Here is a 25,158-nt window from a genome sequence, read left to right as displayed (position 1 = left end):
TTTTTATAATGATCTTCCTTACTTTGAGATCTATAAAAAAATATTTTTAGGTTTTTGATGAAAGTTGAGTTTTGATAGTGTTTCCCCACTTTTTGTTCTCTAACCGATTAGCAAAAGTGAATACTTATGTTTAAATGAGAGGAGAAAATTCTTGGTTTTGTTTGAGTCTAGGTCTAAGCCCTCTTAGGTTGGATGAGTCTCAATCAGATTTTCCCTTTTCTTCCTCTCCTCATTCCTAGCCGGGTGGTTCTTCATTTTGTTGAGTGGTCTTATGAGTAGGTTAGTGCCTAGTCCAATGGAGATTCATGTTACTCATTCAATGATCAACTACAAGTAATTTCCATTTGTGGCTTATCACGATTTCAAAAAATGACATTTGCGGAAATTTGGAAATTGTCTTCTCCTCGACATGTTTTCTACCTATGAGGATGATTTCTGATAAAAGACATTAAATGATGTGCACAAATTAAAAACATGCAAAAGACAAGGCTTCCTACAATGAATCAATGTTTCATCTACAATTATGACTTTAGAAAATAGTTCAGATTTGTTGTGGTCCTCATAACCATCCTTAGCAAAAAATTCAAAACCGACTTCTCCTCAGTGATTTGTCAACCCATGAAGTTGGTTTTTCGAAAAGGGAGTTTGGAATGATAGAGAAAAATAAGTGGCCCTTGAAAAGGTCTTCACACAACATTTAGACATTTCCAATTTTAGGAAGGGCGATTGCCCAAAGTTTGACTAAGAAAGGAAAGGTCGGCGAAGAAACATAAACTATCTTCTCCTTAGTGGGTTTTCAACCCATGAAGATAGTTTCCTAAATTCCAAGGAAAATCAAGCTAATGATCAAGTTAGATTTGCAATTTGTGTTTAGAACATCTTAGAATGATAATAAAGAGAACCTAACCATAAAAAAAAATAGATAATGATCAGGACCTAACTTATCAAACATTCTCCCATGGAGTATTCTAATGGTAACTTCCCGAAACTTAAAGGAAAAATGGAAAGTAAGTTATGGAGATATAGAAAGTTACCATTGAGCCCAATGGAATAATGAAAAGACCCATAGATACCCATTAAAACCTTGCATGTACTATTCAATGGGTATCTCCTTCAACTCATTCATGTGGCACAAATTCTGAAGATCAACAGATGAATCGAGGCTCCCATATATATGAAAACATAAACAATTGAATGAACTATTGATCTTTCTTTGACCTGCTATTATGTTAATTTGAATAACTTTCTAAAAATCCAATAATTGCTTCATTCACCATTCCTTTCACTTTTCTAAATTAAAATCTTGATCTCAAAGTCATCACAAGCAGGTTTGTGGGTTTTGATGGATTGACTAGGATCAAATCCCAATTGCAGAATTTCACAGACACCTCTCTTAATTTACATGACATGGAATATTTTCAAAAGAGAGTGAAGTCTAAGTGGATTCACCCCATTACTGAGAAACTTTGAAGATATGGGTTGCTAGAGGTAGCTGATTTTATGATTGTAGTTCAGGCCCTAGAGTTAATGTATGAATGCATATGTCATTACAACCCAAATACAAGACAGATTGTGCTACCTCATGACATAGTGCTGATTTCAATTGACAAGCAACCTGTGGTGAATTGCCTTCAAGTGCTAGAATGGGAAGAATTCTCAGACTTGACCTTCAGAGGAGTCATTTCTTAGTTCTCCACAAAGAAGATGATTTGGAAGAAAGAAATCATGTAGACATGGTTCTAGAAACTATGGAGTGCTAAGAGTAAGGTTCCTAAGACTTTGTTTGGGACCAACCTCAAACCAAAGATTATTGATATCCTGGTTTTCCTACATAGGTTGAAAGGTGAGGTAGAAGATTTGAGTTTTGTCAAGTAGTATTTCTTTTTAGTACAAGTCATTTGCTCTGATACTCAATACATTGATTGGGCTCATGAGGTAAGCAAAATTCTATCCAATGCTCTTCGTATAGCAAAATTTTATAATACATTCTATATGTCCTCTTTCCTCATATATATTTTGGCCTCATTGCAACTATGGCAACACCTCCCAAGAGTGTAAAATTTTCTTGATGATGTGAAATCTTATGAGTTTTATCTATGCTTACAGTTGCAAAATATCTATGTAGACTATGTGAAAGTAAATGATGCATTCACTATGAGGATTTGCAAGGACCATAGGGATGTCCAAAAATGAGATTTAGCCTTGAAGCCATGGCAGCCATCAGCCAGTTTCAAAGTTATTTCATTCAATTCTCATCCTTTTGTTATTTGCATTATGCAAATTTTGATGGTTTCCCCTTGAAGCTACCAAGGTATCCCAGTGACATGCCCGTGCTGATCGAGATTGTGTAGCAGGAAATTCAAGTGAACGTGTTGAGTGGGAGCTTGAATAAGAAAGGATACAAATTCCCCATGAAGGTGGGGGCTTTTAGTTGTGACACCTGCTCTAATACCAAGAACATGTTGAAGGTGTATGAAATAAAATATAAGTTGGACATGTACAAAGTCGTGAGACCCATGTTTGAACCGAATGGGTATGCTAGAGATGTTCTATAAATGGGAAGTGTAATTAAGCATATCATCACCATTGAGGATTACTGGGCCAATTGTAAGGATGAGTTTGAGTGTAGAGATCAATCCTTGACCAAATTAACAATCGATTAGGTGAAAACATACAAAGTCAATATTAATGTAGGAGTAGAGGATGATGCTCAAAACATGTATAGAAAAACTTACCTAACCAAGCTCAAAGGCACTCCAATAAGCTTAGAGCCTTATGAAGACAATGGGGAAGAGCTAGATACAATGATGGCTCAATTTTACAAGAGGACCAAAAAATGGGTCAAATAGACCATCGCTCAGAGAAGTTGGAGCAAAAGCACATCGCTCAAGCTTCCCCAAAAGTTACAGTAGCTTCCTCTTCTTAGGGTGGTACATCAGGTGCAACCTTGGCTATTATCCAAGGGCCAGCACAACCATCAAGTAGGGGTGATCAACCTCCTAAAAAGAGAATTCCTCTCACCAAAACTTGCGAAGATAGTTCACTACTGGTGATTGAAACTATAATAGAAGCTTAGAAGAAGGAGGCAGATGAATTGAAAGATGGTGTAGTCACAGTGACTCTCTCACCCCATAGTAGTATGATCCAATCTGTAAGTGCTACACTACACCTACCAAGTAGTCCTCAAGCCCAAGCATTAGATCTCAGAGATAGTGGAAGCAGTGAAAACAAATCTATTGAGTTCGATGAAGTAGCAAAGAAGACTACAAAAGCAAAGAAAGGCCTAGAATCTTAAAATCTCATTTCATAGTCCCTGAAGAATCATTTCTCTTTAGCAACAAAGATATTGACCCCAGTCAAAAGAAAGATGTTTAGCATAGACACACTCAGGATTGCATCCAAGGTGATTGGCATAGAATCATGGATTGAGGACACCTTGGATAGAAAAAGGTAGAGAAAAGAAGAGGGAGTTCCTAATAAAGAAACTTTGTCTCTAGATCAATGTTGAGTAAAATCAAGAAGCAGAAGACGCTATCAATTCTAGGACAAGATATTGACACTGTGCATTTGACTATGGAGATTGGAAAGCCCACTAAATAAGGGAGAATTGAAGACATGTTAGTAGATGATTTTGCCCTGCATTTTGTGGATATTGGAGAAGTAAGACATGATACTAAGGTGGGTCTATGGAAGTCAAAAAATGAAGTGATAGAGGGACAATGTGAAACCCTAAGATATAAAAGGTTAGACTAAAGGTGGAGATTCATGAGCTTAATGGTTTCATTAGGTAGTTAGTGACCCCACTAGTGAGCATCTCAAGAATGTCAATCACTAGTGATCCTACTACTACCGACGTTCAAGCTCCCATCTCCCAGTTACAAGAAGACAAGTACTTTGGGAAGATTGGTAGAGAATGGAGTGAGAAACTCAAGTTAGAGGGACTTGCAATTATAGAATAAATAGGCAATGTAAAATTCAAGCTCAAAACAAAGAAGGATATTATCTTAGCCAATTGAGCTACCCTAGCAGTAGAGAAAATCAAAAGTGAAGACTGCATTTCTTTACTAAAGATGATTATCCATATGAAGGCTAAGAAAGCTATGGAAGTAAAGATCATGCCTAGGGGAGATGAGCCTCTATTTGAATGGCTATAAAGCATGCCATTAAAATCTAAAATGATCCTGGTGGCAAAGGAAGGACTGAAAGAAATGGAAGCTAAAGTGAAAAATGATCAAGACAGAGACTATGAACTATTAAGGGGTTTGCATACAGATTCCTAGACTAGTGGACAAGGAAAAAGGATCATTGGAGTGGCCATCATGCAAAAGAACTTCTCTAGTTATTTAGATGGCTTGATGAAGATATCTTTCGGTCACTAGAGTAGAGTGTTTGTGCTCCAAAAATTTGGCAGATGTGTGCATGTGGCTATGGAGGAAATATAGGAGCAGTTGAATGTCATGAAGGATTTATCCAAAGAGAATTCCAAGTAGTTCTTGAGATACACCAAAATCCATGTTTATAGGCACAAGGAGTTGATTCCAATCATTCTTGTCACCAAGGCCTAGAAGGAAAAGTTCGAAAAGGAAAAGAAGGTGAAGTGATTCATATCCTGCCCTCTCATATTTTGATGTAATGATTGTAACTAAGAAATTGGCTCCTTGCCATTTTTAAATTTTGAGGAGATGAACCGATTTGAGTCCCATTTTGTAATGGTCGGCTAATTTTTGGTGTGAAATAATTGATGCTACAGAGACAATTTGAGGGTTTTTCGTGTTAATTATTTTTTGTTCCATCTGTTTCCACATTAGTTTTATGTTTTCTCTTTTCGTATTGAATCAAGGAATGAATAGATTTTTATTCCCCTATTTCTAAATTTTGAACTAAAGATAATAGTATGTTGTTGAAAGTTTAGGAGAAACCCATTTCCATGCTTTCTTTCAAGTCAAGTCTTTTCCATCTCTAGAATTAGTGTCTTGCTGATACCAGTTTAGTTGTAGATAGTATACATTGTTGAGTTGTTAAACTTTACAAGTTCATAAGATGTGTGAATCCACAAGCTTTATTAATCCTAAAATTCAAACTCTTTCCTAAGTTAGTTCTTGTTTAGGTCTAACTTGGTTCACCTTTCCTATTCTCGGGTTAAGAGCATACCCCATTTTAGAGTTAGAGATAAAACATAATTCATTGCAAATTCCAAACACAAAAGGGAGTTGTACCCAAGAATTTAGAGGGAAGTTAGTCATTTAGTAAAAACTTTCCAACTTTTGTAATCGGTTGTTGTTCACAAACACTTCGCATCCAAAAGAGTAAAAGGAAAGAATAATCTGTTTACCAATAGATTTTTGGTGACTCTACTAGTGACATGAATAGTCACTAGACTAGTAGACCTATGATATGAAGAAAAATTGTGTTACCTCATGAGAACATAGTTCCAATACTCCAACCTAACCTTGGATTCCAAGATGACCAAGAAGATATCATATTGTCCCTAAACACATTCGTTTGGACGAATTAGAGGAATGTAGAGCACTACAAAAATGCAAGCCAGGTGTTGGAAGAAGAAGAAATTGGAGCCAAAGCACTGGCTAGAGTCGTTCAAATGAGAGAATTCTAAAGAGTAGAAAGACAAGTAGAATGTGAAGCCTAGATGCAAAATTAATTCAAAATCCTATAACAAGAAAGGTTTTTCAAAAGTACCAAAGACCAAGGTGGCCAAGACCCTAGTTTTGAAAAGCTTACAGAAGTTGGCTTTCCCATCCTAGAAGTACCTCGACAAAAGGGTGATAAGAAAAGTTAGAGTAGGCCATTGTCACCCCATAGAAATCAATTTTTTTCACATACTACTTGCCAGTTATGGGCCATACATAGAGTAGTTTCTCCTACAGTTGTCAATTTTCTACCATACATTGCTAGGACAATCATGGCTACTCCCTGGGCTATGAAAAAAGGTTCATTACCACTTACAACATATCAGCAACTCCCATCCAGTTCTAGAAAGAATTTCCCTATGTTTTTAGGTGATGGGAAAGTTACTACTAATGAACATATCAAAGCCTTTTTTGTAGCTACTCATATCTTGGGGGTAGCTCATGATGATGTAGTCGTAAGGCTATTTATAGAAAATCTAATGGAGAACACAGTAGATTGGTCTTATCATTTTGGCGATGGCTCAATCATAGATTGGGATACAATGAGGATGGCTTTCAAAATAGTGAAAGATGAGAACTTCCTATTAACACAATTGATGTCCATTAAAAAGTAACTCGTTATGAGTATGAGGGATTTTGATACAACTTTTAATAAAATCACTAGTAGGATCCCCACCTTTGACAGACCCACTACTGGAAATTTGAGAAAATTCTTCATAAGTGTGATGTTGTTGGATATCAACTATGATCTAAGGAGGTCCCATCCCACAAACTTGGTGGATGCACAAAAGAAAGTGGTTGAATTTGAAGATGACTTGATCTCCACTAGAAAATGGAAATGAGAACTTCAAACCAAAGGAAGTTCTAGTAATACCACTTCGTTTGATGAGATCATATAAAATTTGTCAAATGAGCTAGTTTCTATGAAGAGATATTTGCCCAAATTTAATCATTCCTACCAACTGAATTACCAAAATCTGCCAGGAAGGAGTACCAATGGAAAAATTTTGTAGCTTTTGGATCCACAACAAAGGTTGGCAATTGAAGTGGCACCTAAGAAAGGGAATATGTGTGTGTTTCATTTAACAACAGATCATGATAGTGAAACTTGTCTTGAAATGGCTTGCATGATGCAATTTTTAGCCATTGATGTGTTGAATACTACAACACCTAGTTCTAAGTTAGATTTGTGTTCAAATGGCGACTCTTGAAATTTATTTTTAGAGTATGAGTTAGACTCTGAGAAAAAGGGTGAATGTTACACAACTATTGATGGGACTTCATATATAGTGTTAACCAGGAGCCAAAAGCACAAGAATCAATCTTGTAGTCATATTCCACGAAGTGATTCCACCCCTTCTTTAGGTACCAGTCATGTTGATCAAGGAGCCTTGATATCTCAACTAGGTAAGGCCAAGAACTCTTTTGATTTCATCCAATTTTGTAAAGATTACAGAATCCAAATCTCTCCCACAGATTATCTAAAATCTCATCCCTCCGAGTTGAAAATATTAGTGGATCATTATAAAGGAGGTGCTTTGGATTTGAATCATAATGTTACCACTAAAGAAGAAGATAAACCATTGACATCTAACCTTTTTGATATGGAAGATTCCACAGTCTTAGCGACTTTCCCTAGGCAAAAATCTGACCCATTCTATGTATCACTATACATCAATGGGTGCAAATTGCGTAATTGTATAATCAATTCAAGTGCGTTGGACAATGTGGTGCCTTTTACCTTAGCTAAGGCTTTAGGCCTCACTCTCACCAAAGTTCATGGAAGGTGTTATCCTATGGATTCTAAACAAGTCCTGCTACTTGTAACAATTAAAGATGCTTAGGTAGCCCTGGCCTCTCATCTGGAAAAGAAACTATTGTTAACTATCCTAGTTGCAGATATCTTGGCAAGCTATGGCTTGCTCTTAAGCAGAAGTTTTTGTAGAGATCTTGAAGGAGAAATAAAATTGGACTGGTCTCAAGCAGTTATAGACATAGAAAGAAAGAAGGTTAAGTTGGAACCTAAAGAAAAATCTAAATTTATAGTTCTAAAGTTAGACAACCCTAATGCTCAAATTCTCTACCAAGAATTAGAATTTGATAACTACATGTTGTTTACCAAAGATGTTTTAAATAATCAAGAGGTTGATGACCTAGGAAATCAAATCCTTAGTGAAGAGGAAGAATCATTGTCCATATGGACATTGGATTTTAATGGAAGTTGTTCCTCATCGGGGTCTAGTGTAGTTGTAGTGTTGATATCTTCTAAAGGAGAGCCCGAACCCATGGCTTTCAAACTAGAATTTGGGAATACAAATAACATAGCAGAATATGAAGCTTTTCTACTTGGGATAATAGCTGTGAGGGAAAATGGAGTAAAGATCCTAAAAGCTCAGGGTGATGTAGAGCTCATTGTGTGACAAATCAAAGGACAATACTCTGTGAAGAAGCATAAGTTAAAAAAAATTATAGAAATAGGGTGTGGGATAAAATAGAGAGGCTAGATGCATTCGTAATTGAATTAGTGCTAAGAGAGATGAATTCTAAAGAAGATTCACTGGCTATTTCTGCCTCCTTTTTTCTCCCTCACCCATAATTCAAAGATAAGAAGTATCATGTGGAAATTGTGTACCAAGCCTTTGTTCTTGTAGCTATTTTTATAAAAAGACAAAGTTAGCCGCAAGGACCAACCTAGCGAAGGAAATCAAGAAGACCCTAACTAGAGGAAAAAAGAAGATCAAACTGATGAAGTCCAATTGTGAGGTAATACCATTTCCTCCGTACTTTGTATCATTGGAGAAATATTTTAATAGGCATGATGCCTACATAAAGATAAAGAGAATAGAAAAGGGGCCTAGTACTGGTGAATATGAAGCGATGAAAATTGGAGACATGCAAAGTCCCAAAATGATCAATATTGGAAAGTATTGCTCACCTGAATAGAAGGAAGCCACCAACCAACTTTTCATAGAATATTGAAATGTTTTTTCCTAGAGTTACAAAGATTTGAAAACTTACAAAGGTGGAAAAATAAAACATTAGATTCCCTTAAAACCTGATGTGACTCCTTTCTGGCAGAAATAGTGAAATTATAATCCAAGGGTAGCAAACGCTATATTCTAAGAAGTTGACAAGATGCTAAAGGAAAGAATCATTTATCCCATTTGTCACTCTACCTGGTAGAAAATATACTACCAATTAGAAAGAAGAATAGAGAAACAAGGATCTATGTAGATTTCAAAAATTTGAACCAGGCATCTTTGAAGGGGGTAAAAGTACAAAGTTGTTTTTACCATTTAGGTTGACTTATCGAAACGACTAAATTTGAGTATTTCTATCTAAAACACATTTTTTTTCAAACATATGATCTTGATAAAATTATTCTATCTAAGTTATATATGGTCTCACACTTTTCCAATTGGAAATGTCTATTAAATGCATGTTTTATACTAGTTAGTATCCAATTAATTAAAAAATACAATTATTTTAGAAAACTGACATTTCAATAACTCTTACCATCTATTCTAATATTTTTTTAATAACATATAAACACCATTTTTATAGAGCTCAAAGTCAAGAATATTCTCATATAGAGTTCATAGTGTTTTAATTAGATATAGTATATTATAATTAAAAAATTCTACAAGTACGTATTTTAACACTCGAGAAGATGTTGATTTTGAAAAAGAAAAAAATATTAGATAATATCAAAAAAAATTTTAAATTATATGATGTTCTAGAGGAAAGAGTCCTCTTCCAAAATCTATAATTTTTCTTTTGTTTGAAATAGATTTATTTTGAAAAATGTGGTGGGAGATGAAAACTATCGATTTGAATAATTTGAAATTTAAATTGTTATAAAAGAGAAAATATAGGTCTAAAGCCCATTTTTATTTTTGATTGTTCTAGCTACATATATTATTGATAATATAATCTAGGATCAAGGGGAAATTAGTTTATTTCCATATAGTTTTGTGGTGTGAACTAGACCCCTAATTTCAAAGTTTTTCAATAACTAAAATTTATCTTTAAAAAATAAGAAAATATATAATTTCTTATTCCAAATAATTATTAAAAATTATAATCAAAAAATTCATCCATTGCTACACATTTCATTAATTTACTTCATTTTAAAATTCTAAATAATAATACCAGTTTTATGTCATTGAATGTGAACAACTACACTTCTATTAGCCTTTTCCTTTGTAAAAGAGTGACACAGGTTTGTGGTTTTAACCAAGGATAATTACACTCTCCCTAACATAGATTACCTGCTACAAATAGTGGCTGAAGCTGAAATGATGTCCATGCTTGATGGATTCTCAGGATACAACCAAGTAGAAGTGGAAGAGAAAGATCAACACAAGATGGCTTTCACCACCCCCTGGGGTACATTCACATATCATAGAATGCCCTTCAGCCTCATCAATGTTGGTGCCATATTTCAAAGATGTATGTGTAAAACATTTTCTAACTTAAAAGATTGAATTATTGTTATATACTTGGATGACCTCACCATATTCTCAAAAAAGAGAAAAAACCACATTGAAGACTTGAAGAAGGTGTTACAAAGGTGTCAGGAACATGGAATCTCACTAAATCCTAAGAAATCCATTTTCTATGTAACAGAGGGAAAGCTAATAGGTCATATAGTATCTCAAGAAAGTGTTAGAATTGACCCTGAATGAATTGAGACCATTCGAAGGCTAAGCCTACCAGTAAACAAAACATGAGTTAAGTCATTCTTCAAAAAAGTGAACTTCCTTAGAAGGTTCATACCTAACTTTGCAAAAACCACTAAGTGTATTGTGGATATGATGAAGGGAAATTCAAGTTTTAAAGAGAATGAGATAGGAAAGAAAGCCTTTCAGAATATAAAGACTGCTATTGCTAATTCTAGAGTATTATGTCATCTAGACTGTAAGTTGGATTTCATGATCTACTGTTACAGCTCTAAACCATACCTTATCAGCCATCCTCATGTAAGATAAAAAAGAAGTAATATATGCCCTGATTGCATTCATGAGCATTCCCCTAAAGATTCATGAGTTGAAATACTCTCAAATCAAAAAACATGCCTTTGTCATGGTCAAAGCACTAAAGAATTTCAAGTTCTACATCTTACATTCACATTTTGTTGTTTATGTACCTGATATAGCAATAAAGAGTGTGTTGACTCAACAAGACATAGGGTGCAATACTAGAGGAACATGGATAGCAAAAACATAGGAGTATGACATTGAAATCAATCCTACTAAGCTAGTAAGAGGTAATTCCCTATGCAAAGAAATCGTAGAAAAGGGAATTATTGAAGAACTAGAAGAGCTAGAAGAAAAACAATTGGTTTTGGTTGTGGGCCTATAGGACCCTTGGTTCGAGAATATCACTTATCTATTGATATATGGAGAATGTCCCAAAGGGATGATAGAAAAACAAAGAAGAGACCTTGAGCTAAAAGCCACCAAATATATGATTTGGGATGATAAATTATTCAAGAGAGCTATAGATGGCACTTTTCTTAGGTGTGTAGATAAATAACAATAGGAAAGACTGTTGAAAATGTTTCCTGATGAAGCATGCGGCAGACATTTCTTATCCTCAGTCACAGCTTTCAAAATACTATGACAATGTTATTATTGGCCTGGCATGTTCAAGGATGCCTACTACTACTTGTTGAAATGCTAAAAATGTAAAATGTTCATGGGTAGACCTTAGTTAGCCGCTATGCCTCTTAGACCTTTCATTATTGAAGGTCCTTTCTAGCCATGGGGTCTCGATTTCATCGGCCCTATCAACTCAACATCTAGTGCTCATCACACATATGTTATAACCATGACTAACTACTTCACCAAATGGGTGGAAGCAAAGGCAACCAAGAAAACTACTTCTGAAGTAGTTTGCGAATTCATCAAGGAGAACATATTGGTTAGATTTGGTATATCCATCAAACTAGTAATGGATAATGTAGCATACTTCTCTACAGTTGAAATTATCGAGCTTTGTTTTGAATATGGCATAATAGTCAATCACTTATCTAACTTATTTCCATAAGGGAATGGTCAAGCAAAATCTGGTAATAAGAATTTGATGAATATTGTTAAGAAATTCGTGTCAACAAATATGAAAATTTGGCACAAAAAGATTCATGAGGCACTCTGGGTAGATAGAGTGACCCCAAAGAGGGAAATTGACATCTCTCATTTTGAATTGGTCTATGGAACAAAATCTAGTCTCCCTTTACCACTAGAATTGGCCACAAATAGACTAAGGACAATAATCAAAGATGACATCTATGAAGATGGACTAGAGAAGAGAATCTTATACTTGAGAAAACTCGAAGAAGAGAAGAAATTGTGGATCAGATTACACAACATCAGATACATGTGAAGAACCTATTTGACAAAAAGGAAAATCCATGAAAGTTCATGGTAAGAGATAGTGTACTATTATGGGATAAGCAAAGTTCACCAAGGTCAGGATTTGAAGCTCTATCAAATTTCAAATTGAAAATAGGTAACCCTTGTATTGTACTATAGTTACATTTAGTTCCCATTTTCTTTTTCCTAGTTAGGTTTCCCTTGTTCTTCTTGCTTTAGTTTTTTTGTGTAGCCACCTTTTAATTTCGCAAACCAAAGATTTTAGATTCCTTTCTTGGACATGGATTTCCCAATTCCCTAGATAGAGCCAGTTGTTGCCCCAATTTTTGTTCTCTAACCAATTAGCAAAAGTGAATACTTGTGTTTATATGTGAGGAAAAAAAATTTGGTTTTGTTTGAGTCTAGGTCCAAGCCCTCTTATGTTGGACTAGTCTCCATCAAATTTTCCCTTTTCTTCCTCTGCTCATTCCTAGCTGGGTGGTTCTTCATTTTGTTGAGTGGTCTTATGGGTAGGTTAGTGCCTCGTTCGATGGAGATTCATGTTACTCATTAAATGATCAAATACAAGTAATTTCCATTTTGTGGCTTATCACCATTTGAAAAACTAACATTTATAGAAATTTGGAAATCGTCTTCTCCTCGACAAGTTTTCTACCCATAAGGATGATTTCCTATGAAAGACACTAAATGATGTGCACAAAACATGCAAACGACAAGGCTTCCTATAGTGAATCAATGTTTCATTTGTGATTATGAATTCAAAAAATGGTTCAAATTTTTTGTGGCCCTCATAACCATCCTTGGTAGAAAATTCAAAACTGGCTTCTCCTCTATGGGTTTTCAACCCATGAAGTTGGTTTTTCGAAAAGGGAGTATGGAATGAAAAAGAATGAAAAGTGGCCCTCGAAAAGGTCTTTGCACCTCATTTAGACATTTCCAATCTCAAAAAGGGTGATTTTTTGAAGTTTGGCAAAGGAAGGAAATGTTGGCGGAGAAACAAAAACTATCTTCTCCTCAGCAGGTTTTCATTCCATGAAGATAGTATTCTAAATTCCAAAGAAAATCAAGCTGATGATAAGGTTAGATTCATATTTTTTGTTTAGAACATCTCAGAATGATAATAAAGAGGACCTAACCATTATAGAAAAGTGATAATGATCAGGACCTGACTTATTGGACATTCCCCCATGGAGTACTCTAATGGTAACTTCCCAAAACTTAAAGGAAAATGGGAAAGTAAGTTATGGAGATATAGAAAGTTACAGTTGAGCCCAAAAAAATAGTGAAAAGACCCCTAGATACCCATTAAACCATCAAATTTACTATTCAATGGGTATCTCCTTCAATTCATTCATGTGATGTGAATTCTAAAGATCAACATATGAATCGAGTCTCCCATATATATGGAATCATAACCAATTGAACAAACTATTGCTCTTTCTTTGAACTGCTATTATGTTAATGTGCATAAATTTTGAAAATGCCAGCAATTGCTATATGTGCTATTCCTTTCACTTTTCTCAATTCAAATCTTGCTCTCAAAGTTATGGCAACCAAGTTTGCGAGTTTTGATGGATTCAAAAGGATCAAAAAAATATATTGCAGAATTTCAGAGACACCTCTCTTCATTTCTACAACATGGAGGGTTTTCAAAAGAAAGTGAAGTCTGGGTGGATTCACCCCATCACTGAAAACCTCTGAGGATGTAGGTTGGTAGAGGCAGCCAGTTTTCTTGTTGCAGTTCAGGCCCCAGACTTGAACTGTGATTGTATACATCATTGCAACCCGGAGAGAAGACAAATTGTGCTACCTAATGACATAGTGTTGATTTCAATCGACAAGCAAACTATGGTGAATTGTCTTCGAGTGCTAAAATGGGAAGAATTCTTAGAATTGACCTTCAGAGGAGCTCTTTTGGAGTTCTCCACAAGGAATATGATCTGGAGGAAAGAAATCATGCAAACATGCTTCTAGAAACCTCAAAGTGCTAAGAGTAAGGTTCTTAAGACCTTGTTTGGGACAAATCTTAAACCAAAGATTATTGGTATCCTGGTTCTCCTACATAGGTTGAAAGGTGAGGTAGAAGATTTGAATTTCATTGAGCAGTATTTCTTTTTAGTAGAAGTCATTTTCTTTGATACTCAATACACTGACTGGGCTCATGAGGTAAGAAAATTTTTGTCCAATTCTCTCCATATAGAAAATTTTTATAATACATTTTATATGTCCTCTTTCCTCATCTATATGTTGGCCTCATTGCAACTATGGCCAGGCCACCCAAGAGTGGAGAATTTTCCTAATGATGTGAAGTCTTATGAGTTTTATTTGTGCTTATAGTTTTAGAATAGCTATGCAGAGTATGTGAAAGTAAATGATGCATTCACTATGAGGATTTGCAGGCAACTAAAGGATGTCTAGAAAGGAGATTCGGTCTTGAAGTCATGGCATCTATCAGCTAGTTTGGGAGTTATTTCATTTAATTCTCATCCTTTTCTAATTTGCGTCTTGCAGCTTTCGATGGTTTCCTCTTGAAGATACCAAGGTATCCTATTGACATTCTCATGTTGATTGAGATTGTGTGGAAGACCATTCAAGTGAACATGTTGAGCAGGAGCTTGAAGAAAAAAGGATATGAATTCCCCATGAAGGTGGTTGCTTTTAGTTGTTACACCCACTATGATGCCAAGAACGTGTTGAAGATGTTTGAGATGAAATATAAGTTGGACATGTACAAAGTCCTAAGACCCATGTTTGACCTAAATGGGTATGCTAGAGATGTTCTACAAATAGGAAGTGTAATTAAGCATATCAATACCATTGAGGATTACTCGGCTGATTGCAAGGATGATTTAAAGAGCTGAGATTGAGCCTTTCCCAGATTAATAGTCGATCAGGTGAAAATATATTAAGTCAACATTGACGTAGAAGAAGTAGAGGATGATGGCCTAAACATGTATAGAAACACTTACCTAAGAAAGCTCAGAGGCACTCTAGTAAGATTAGAGACTTATGAAGACAATGAGGAAGAGCTAGATATAATGATGGCTTGAATCTACAAGAGGACTAGAAAATGGGTCGAATGGACTATAGCTTGGAGAAGTCAGTGCAATGGCACATCAGCTCAAGCTTCCCCAAATTTTGCAATGGCTTCGTCTTCCCAGGGTGGTACATTAGGTGCAACCTTGGCTATTACCCAAGGGCCAACACAACCATTAGGTGGAGGTGATCAACCTCCTGACAAGAGCATTCCTTTCTCCAAAACTTATGAAGATGATTCTCTTCCAATGATCGGAGCTACAATAGAAGTTGAGAAGAAGGAGGTGGATGAATTGAAAGATGATGTAGTCATAGTTGCTCTCTCACCCTAGAGTAGTCTGATCCCATCTGAGTGTCATACTACTCCTGCCAAGTAGTTCTCAAGCCAAGTGGTAGATCTCAGAATGATGAAAGCAGTGAAAGTGAATCTATTGAGTTTGATAAAGCAGTGAAGAAGACTACAAAAGCATAGAAAGGCCCTAAATCTTCAAATCTCATTTCACAAGCCCCAAAGAATCATTTCTCTTCCACAAAAAAGACATTGACCCTGGTCAAAAGAAAGATGTTTAGCATAGACACACTTGAGACTGTGTCCAAGGTGATTGGCATAGAATTGTGGCTTGAGGATACCTTGGATAGAAAAAGGAAGAGAGAAGAAGAGGGAGTTCCTAATAAAGAGACTTTGTCTTCGGTCATCCACTCTAGATCAACATTGAGTAAAATCAAGAAGTGGAAGACCTTGTCAATTCTTGGACAAGATTCATGTATAAGACATTTTAATATGTAGATTTCCAAGCCCACTAAAGAAGGCAGAATTGAAGACATGTTAATAGATGATTTCACCCTACATTCTATGGATCTCAGAGAAGTAAGACATGATACTAAGGTGGGTCTATGGAAGTTAACAAATGATGTGATAGAGGGAAAACTTGAAATCATTAAGCTAGAAAAAGTCAGAATGAAGGGGGATATTCATGAGCTTAATGGTTTTATAATACTTAGTTACCCTATTGGCGAGCATCTCAGGAATGTCAATCACTAGTGATCCTACTACTACTGACATTCAAGCTCTAATCTCTTAGTTACAAGAATACAAGCACTTTGAGTAGATTGGTAGAGAATGGAGTAGGAAACTCAAGTTAGAAGAACTTGCAATTATAGAAAAAATAGGGAATGCAATACTAAGGCTCAAAATAGAGAAGGATAATATTTCAACCAATCAAGCTACCCTGGTAGCAGAGAAAGTTAAGAGTGAAGATTGCATTTCTTTACTAAAGATGATTATCCATATGAAAGCTAAGAAATCTATGGTAGTAAAGATCCAAACTAGGGGAGATAGGCCTCTATTTGTATGGTGACAGAGCATGCAATTCAAATCTAAAATGATCCTAGCGGGAGAAGAATGATTGAAGGAAATAGAAGCCAAATTGAAAAAGGATCAAGGTAGAGACTATGAACTATTTAGGGGTCTACATATAGATTTCTAGGCTAGTTGACAAGGAAAAGGGATCATTAGAGTGGCCATCATGAAAAAGAACTTCTCTAGTTATCTAAATGTCTTGAAGGAGATATCTTCTCATCACTAGAATAGAGTGTAGACCTGAGCTCTAGAAATTTGGTGGATGTGTACATGTGGAGATTGAAGAAATTAAAGAGCAATTGAATGTTGTCAACGATTTAACTAGAGAGCATTCGAAGTGGCTCTTGAGATACACCAATGTCCATGTTCATAGGCACGAGGAGTTAATTCCAATCATTATAGTATGGAAAAGTCAAGAAATGGAAAGAAGGTGAAGTGATTCATATCCCATCATTTCACATTTTGATGTAATGATTGTAACTGACAAATTGGCTCCTTGTCATTTGTAAATTTTGATGAGATGAACTGATTTGAGTTTCACATATATAAAATCTGTTATGTCAACCATCCTCAGCATAGGAAACTTATATTTCACTATGATCTTGTTAATAGCTTTGGAATCAGTACACATTCTCCATTCTCAATTCTTCTTAGGTGCTAATACAATAGGTACAACACATGGACTCAAACTTTCTTGGATCAAACCTTTTTGTAACAACTCATGTACTTCTCTATTAAGTTCTTCATTTTCAGTAGGTGTCAATCTATATGGTACTTTATTTTGAAAAATAGCTCTAGGAATTAGATCCATGCAATGAGTTACACTTCTCATTGGAGGTAAACCATTACATTTATCTTCTGCAAGAATATCCTTATACTCATTCAATAATTTTGTAATTTCCATTGGCACTTGGTTAATACTAACAATTTCTACTGTCACTTGATTACCACTAGCTTCTATCACCCGGTCACTACTAACTAGCACTTGGTTAGCACTATTTTTTGATACTCAGTTGCTAGTGGCACAACTCAGTCTTCTAGGAATTATGGAAAAATAGATTTGATTCTTCTTCATTTCATTTTCAAATTGCTTTCCATTAACCATGAAAATTTTCACAATAGTAAAATTAACCTCATCTAGACTTTCAACCAAATGAGGCAATAATTGCTTATTTCCATTAACCCAAAGAGTATATTGATTCAATCTAACATCATGTATAAAATATCTATCATATTGCCATGGCCTACCCAATAGAATATGACAACAATCCATAGGAATAATATCACATAGAACTTCATCAAAGTAATGCTCAATCTTGAACTTCACAATAATTATTCACTTACCAATATCTTATGCTCATCTTTGATCCATGAAACATGATAAGGTTTAGGATGCTCTAACCTTCACAACTACAACTTTGTAAGTATCTCTTTTGATGGAAAATTTGTAGAACTTTCACTATCAATGATCACCTTGTAACATTTTCCATCCATCTTACATATGGTTTTGGAAAGACTTCTCCTTAGGATAGGTTCCTCATTACTTCCCTTATTACATAAGGTTCTTCTCACCATTAGATTTTCTCCAGCCTCAAGTCCACTTGGTGAACCCTCAGTTTCCCCTTGAATTTCAACATTTCTAGAACCTTTCCAACTTTTAGAGGATCTATGCCCTTCTTTACCACATCTGAAACAATTACCATGAAAACTACCTCTAGAATAAGAATTACCTCTTCCTCAGTAAGAACCAATACCTCCTCTATAAAAATCACCATATTTCCATTTGGTCTTTCCTTTAGCATCATTCTTCCATTTAGATTTTCTCTTATCTTGTATAGAACTATCAGATCTGCCTCCTTCTCCATCAAATCTACATTTGCCTCTTTCAAATCTACCACATCTACCTCTTTGTCTTTGTTCATGTTTCTTTGTCAAGATCTCCTCAGCTTTTAAGGAATATTGATATGCTTCCTCCACACTTTTTAATTTTACAAAACTTATCTCATCTTGAATTCCAGATCTCAAATATTTAGATACTTAGCAATTTTCTCAACATCATCATTCACATGTCTAGATATGATGCCCAATCTCTAGAATTCTTCAGTATACTCCTTCATAGTCATGTCTCTTTATCTCAAATTTTGCATCTTTCTCGACAAGCTAACTCAGTAATCAATAGGAAGGACCTTGTTCTTTACCTTGCTTATGATCTTCAACCATGTCTTGATCTTCTCCTTTCCTCTCCTTTGTCTATTAGTTTACAAATACTCCCACTATAGTTAGGTATGTCCTTTCAACCTAGTAACTACAATATTCACCATCTTATTGTTGGGAGTGTTTTCATACTCAAAGAACTCCATTTCAGAGATCCCATCCAACACAACATTGGTATACAATTTTCTATCATAAGGAATAACTTCTACAATAGGTTTTGAGTTCTCCCTAGATAATACTCTCAACAGCCTCACCTCATCTTGATCTTCTTTAGGTTCTAGATTAGGATTTGGTGTTGCTACTTCATTATCACTCACATCATCAAGATGTGCTCCTCTCCTTTGGGCTATCTTTACAACATCTAATCTGGCTACAATTTGTCTCAATGTATCCAATATGCAATTGTCATATTTCATCTACCGCAAACCATCTTTACAATAAAGTTCCTACAAGATCGTAACCCTTGGCAAGTTATAGGTCAAATCCACAAATCTAAAACCCTACAACCAAATTCACTTAGGTTCTACACAATCCAATCTCCACAAGGAAAAACCTTAGCTCTAATACAACCTGACATAGGGAGGGATGAACTACCTAGGGCTAAAGGCACATGTAGCTATTCAAACCACCTCAGAGAGTTAAAACAACAGAAAATAAAAAAAAAATAACAAAAAACTTGAGAGATAGAGGAACATAGTGCCTTCATAGATTCATCAAGTAATCAAATACATGCCCAGCTATAAGGCCTTCTGGGTTACAACCATAGTACAATTTAGATTCAATTCACAAAGATCAAACTTCACAATATAGCTTTCTTCTACTCTTCCTCCCTTCTTACTCCTAACTTCAATGCCCTAAGACTCTACCCAAAACCTTATTAAATACATTCATGGTCACAAGTCAGCATAATGCAAATACAAAAAAATAAATTCTTATATTAAATGCTAGGATAAACCACAAGTTGGCTCACAATAGATATTAAATATGAAATACAAATTAACTTGAAAGGTTAGCCCAAACTGGAACCAGACATAAACAACTCAATCAATGGAGGACCCAAACCAATTAGTATCACTCGATATCTGAACAAACATGGAAACCAAAGTAAACTTGGTGACCAAAGCAACTCAGAAGCAACTACAAACTCAACATAAACAAGGAAGCTTAACAACCACTACGAACTTGTTGACCAAAGGAACTTAGTAGCTACTACAAACTCAGCATCCGAACAAAATAAAAAACTAAAGGAAACTCAATGACCAAAGGAACTCAATAGAAACTACAAACTCAGCAACAACTAAAGAGCTCCACAATTCAAGGCATTGTAACTCAACAAATTTAAGAAAGAAGGAAAACATGCAAGAAAGTAGTGCAACCCAAGATGCTCCTACATCATTCTTCTTAATCACTTAATGTTTTTTGATAACTTGTTAGCTCATGATGATCCTTTATACATTCTTGCTGGTCTATTTGTTTCATCCTTGACCAAGGTAGCTACATTTCATAGTCGTGGATTTGGGTGCCATGCTCCTAACTCCCATTCTCGAAACACTTCCCCCCTTCATTGTGCTTTTGCAAATGAAAAGAATCCAAAGCAATAACATATTTCTATAATCAACATATTTTTTCTACAATGAGTGGGAGTGAGATCAGGAGTGCAGGGAAAGTGGGTAGGGCTTCTAGTGCCAAGGAGGCCAATGGTGGTGGCAAAATTTTGTATGAGGATGACGATGCTAATGGTTAGCAGGTCATCCCCATGCCTATGCCTCCTTGGAATGGTGTTTTTTGCAATGATAGGGGGCATTTTTTATTTCCTAGGTTTTTCTTGGCCTAGAGGATGTTCTCTATTCTGAGGGGTTTGCGCTCTCTTTTGGGTGGGGACTACCTATGGTGGCTTTGTGGATTGTCTCCATAGTTTCAATATTACTCTAGAGTGTTTCTAGGCTTTATGTGGTATGGAAGGCTATGGAGTTTTTGGATGACAATGCTTTTTGTTAGCACCCCTATTCCCCACATTAGTCTTTGGATGTGTTGGGTTTTCAAGCCCAGATGTAGTGATAGTCTCTACCCCTGGTGAGCTCTCTTGTATTTGGAGTTTGTTGGAGATGAAGAGATACATGGGTTTGGTTTGGATGGGTATGTGTTGTGGCTCTTCTCTTTGGTGCATCTTGTTATGTCTCATGGGGCTCCTATGATTCCTATGGTCTGTAGGAGCTTGGATGCTAATGGTCTGGTCTAGAGGAGAAATATTATCACTGTCCCTATTGATAGTTCTATTGATGGATTTTTTGTCAGTAGAAAGATCTTCACTTTCATGGGTTTTCCTGTTAGTGGACCCCCTTGTTTGGGCACTATTGTGGAGTGCACTTTTTTTCATCATTTGGTAATTCACTTGCCTCTTGATTCTTACTTCTTGGGGTTTCCTTTGGTTCCTTGTGCTTTGAGGTGATGCATTCCTATATTTGGTGGTTGAATTTGGTTGACATTGTTATTTTAGGGCTTCTGATGTCTGTGTGGTTGAGTTTCCTTTGTCCTATTCTTTTCACTTTCCTTCTTTCTATGGAGTTGGAGGACCCTATTGAGATGGGGGAAAAGCTTATGGTAGCTGGTTGCTGGGAGAAAGTGGTGGTAAATGGGTTCAATGAGTACTCTCCTTCTATTGTTTGTGAGTATCTCTTTCTTAATGTTAGAGATCTAGCTAGAAATAACATATTTGGAAAGTACACTTCATGTGGTGAAGGGATGACTCTACAACTAAATGCTTTGATGTGAAGAGGTGTGCTTTTGCCCTTGAGGATGGACTAGGTCTTCCTATTTGCTTCTATGCTCACAACTCCTATGGAGATTGAGAAATATCCTATTGAGGTAGAGATCATATTTGGGAGCTAGGAAGTAGAGGGGATTCCTCTCGAGATTTTGTGTATTTGTGGTACTTTTAGTAGTCTTGTTAGTAGAAGAAGGGGGAGCAAACGTTATCTCTAGGGTTTGGTGTTCGTCCTCCCCACTCCTCTAATAGGCTTTATCACGCTATGGTTGAATTGTGCCTAGACCCATGGTTGGAAGATATGTACTATGTTTGACAAGGCTGGATGTATAGGCTTGTTTGGTCCTATATTTTGCTTAGAATTCTGACAGGCATGGATGGCCCAAGTTTGCTCCCTTGTTGTTATGGTGATTTCTTGCTTTATTTTTTCTTTTCCCTGTGATCGAGTGATTGCTGGTAATTTTAAAGGGCACACTCTGGTCCTTTGTTATTGTTTTTTCTTTCAGCCTACAACTATTGTGGGGGCTTGTCCCAAGTCATTCATTGAAAGTGCTAACCATGGTTGGTGGGTCAGTCGCTTGTGGAACTTTGTCTTTGATAGAGGGATATCTAATTTCGACACTACTATTGTTCTATTATTAATGTCTATAGTTCTAATTGTACTTCGGGTTAGCACCCATTAATTGCAACTTTTCTTAATCAAAAACATATTTCTATAATCCAAAACATCAATAAATACTCATTTCTAAAATAATCATTTTTCAATTTTTATTATATTCACCAGCTAACATGCTATATGAAATATTAACTAATAAACAAAATTCCATTTCACACGATCAAACATCTCAACAACTTTAACTAACTCCACATGAAATGACCATGCTAAAAGATTATTTTAATTGAAGCAAAATTTAGAATGTAACAATTCTCCTCAATTATACTTCTTTTTAAAAACAACCAACAATATTAGAAAGTGGTGTATTTGTCACCTTTATTTATATTTTAATCTATACCGGGGGCTTAATTTTAATTTACTGGTAAATCTATGTCTCATTTGTTCATAATGAATGTGTAATTAATGTGCTGGCTGTCTAAAAGCCTTTCTCTTTGTGTCACATTGTAGCCATTTAGGAAAATTCTAACCTGATTTTGGTTCTTTGCTTTGTTGAAGTATGTTTATTAATATTCTATATCGAATCAGAACTATATTCTCTTAAAATTCTGTGTTCATGGGTCTCTAAGATGTGCAAGATTAAGTATGGATTTCATATTACGAATTTGCAAAATGAGTTTGTATTTTTCTGGATAAAATTAAACGAAGTAGAATACCATCACTTTGAGAAAGAAAATGGGCCCATTTGAAAAATAAGAGAGTTTACACAAAACCTCCGGAAAGAATATATGTAGTTTACGAGGCAAAAATGTTCTGAACGAGTGAATATAAGTTGATTATATAAAACATAAGCTTCGTTCATAATGCTGTGACAAGAAAGATAGTAAAGTAGATTTGACTAAATTCGTCATTTATGACAAGAAAGAAAGTAAAGTGGATTTAACTCACATCGTCTCAGGTCAGCATTCCAATAATTTCTAAGTTGAAGATAAATTCGGCAATCATTAAAGGGTGTGTTTCATGAAAACACTTCCCACCTTGCGGAAAATCCCCTCACAGCAACTTTTGTAGTCAAAGTTTTGTTGTAATGGCTGATCACAACATCAACCATATCAGTGAGATTTATGAGCTCGCCAATCCCAACTGGTAATATTTGCCTAGGAATTTAATCAAATTAAACTCTATATTTCTCTTCCGTTTGTCTTTTTAGTGTCCGTTTCAATTGTCTATTAAGTTTCTCTCATATTTTTATTAGTCTCTAACTGAATTCTGTCGCAAGCCTGACAAAAAATACTTGATAAAGTAGAGTACTGACAATTTCATTTTGTAAATTGTTTTATAAATGTCCCTCTACAATTTGTTTCATGATAGTTTTGTGGAATAGAAGAAGTTGCTAAAATGAAAAATAAGTTTATGGAGGATCTCTACTATAATTTCAATAAAGCTGATGGATATAGACCAGCACATAATTATAAATGTTTTTACTTAACTTCTGCTGCTAAATTTAGCATTGTGTTTAGCAGAAACATTTGTATTCTCCTATCTTAAATATCTGTAATTCTTATGGTATTATGTTTCTAGCAGAAAAGTTCTAAATAATTTATAATATTTGTGTTAGTGATTGGTTTCTGGATTAGATTGTGTTGAAATTTTTTATCATCAATATTTCCAATCACACTAGGTAATCTATCATCAAGATGAAAAAGAGTAGGAGATGCAAAATAAAATAATGGATCATGTGTAGTGTGTGATTCAAAACGTTGATGGAAAATTTTTTCAATACAATCTAAACCAGAAGCCAATCATTATAATCATAATGAATTGTGAAAGTTTGATCTCTTTATACTTATGTTAGATCAATGTAGAAATGATAGGAGAGATCCCAACGACAGGAGACGCATCGCTGCTTGCCTTGTAAATGTTGTATACCAACTTGACAGAAGCAATGAAATGGTGAGCGAATGGTGCAATCTACTCAAATTTGAGGTATATGAAAGAATAACAGAGAAAATACAAGGCAGTAGTGAGAGAGTATTTGGGGCTGTTTCCAAGTGGGTAGGGCAAAGTAGAAGCATGACAGATGCGGAGGAACTTCAAATCCCTTCAGAATTCAGAGGTAACATTTCTGAAGGAATTAGTGCTCTGAAAAAGGATATCAAAAACACATGGAAAGCAATCAATGCACGCCATGCTTCCATCAGTGGAGTGGATATTGGCTTACAATACTTGCAGAGGAGTGTTGAGAGGCATGGATCTCAGAATATCTGGATTGTTGGCCACTCGTTGGGAGCCGCCATTGCAATAGCAGCTGCAAGAAAAATGGATAGAGAAAAGAGAGATAAAATAGAAGCACATCTCTTCAGTCCTCCCTTTCTTTCACCAAGACTTCCCCAGGTGAAATTCTTTGAGATGCTTGGAAGAGCTTTAACAAGCGTCCGTGATTTTTGGCGCTCCCACGATTTTTGTAAGCCTAATGTGTTTGATTATAAGATGATAGATGATGCCATATTGCATGTTTATATAATGATTTTATTAGGGTTAGTGCTTGGATACCCAACATATATGTGGGGAAGAATGATCCCATTTGTTGCTCTTACATCCGTTGTTTTGAGAAGATGGGGGTTCTATACAATCAGAACGGGCAGCCCCTTTACGAGCGCATGAAGTACCTGTTTTGTTTTGAAGTAGCCCAGGAGAAAACACCATGGCACTTGCTTCCCTCTGCTAAGCTTTTTGTAAAAGACAGCAATAATTAGCATCGTAGTCAGTGGTGGGCAAGGAGTCTGAAACTTGAGGGCAAGTTATTTGTTCCTCCTGATGAGCCCCAACTCCCTTAAAGAGGTATGACCATGCCTGGAAATGAATGTGTTGCTATGTTATGGCTACAAATAATTTGTGCTGCATGTAGAGTTTAGGGTTTCTCCTATCGGAATCAGATGGAATTTTTTTTCCCGATGGGGGATAAGATATTGTATTAATTGTCGAAATTAGATACATCGGTGCCATGCAGTCTTCTACTTCATTACAATCAAAAACCACATCTAATCATCTACTCTATTCGAAATCCGCTTAGACTTCTGACTGAAATTGTAACATTGCCATATTATACTCTGGTACTCTTCACTTTATTTTTATTTTAAATTATT

The 25,158-nt window shown here is 35.7% G+C and overlaps 1 pseudogene; it reads left to right on the top strand.

The window, feature by feature from the left end:
- Nucleotides 1–23,099: 23,099 nt before the first annotated feature.
- On the top strand, nucleotides 23,100–24,849 carry LOC149555265 (GDSL esterase/lipase At4g10955-like; annotated as a pseudogene).
- Nucleotides 24,850–25,158: the final 309 nt, after the last annotated feature.

Source organism: Cupressus sempervirens, chromosome 5 (assembly GCF_028749045.1).
Source record: "Cupressus sempervirens isolate cs-2001-9-10 chromosome 5, ASM2874904v1, whole genome shotgun sequence".
In the NCBI taxonomy this organism is placed as follows: domain Eukaryota; kingdom Viridiplantae; phylum Streptophyta; class Pinopsida; order Cupressales; family Cupressaceae; genus Cupressus; species Cupressus sempervirens.
Note: the sequence above shows the minus strand (reverse complement) of the source record. Positions and strands in the feature narration are given on the sequence as shown.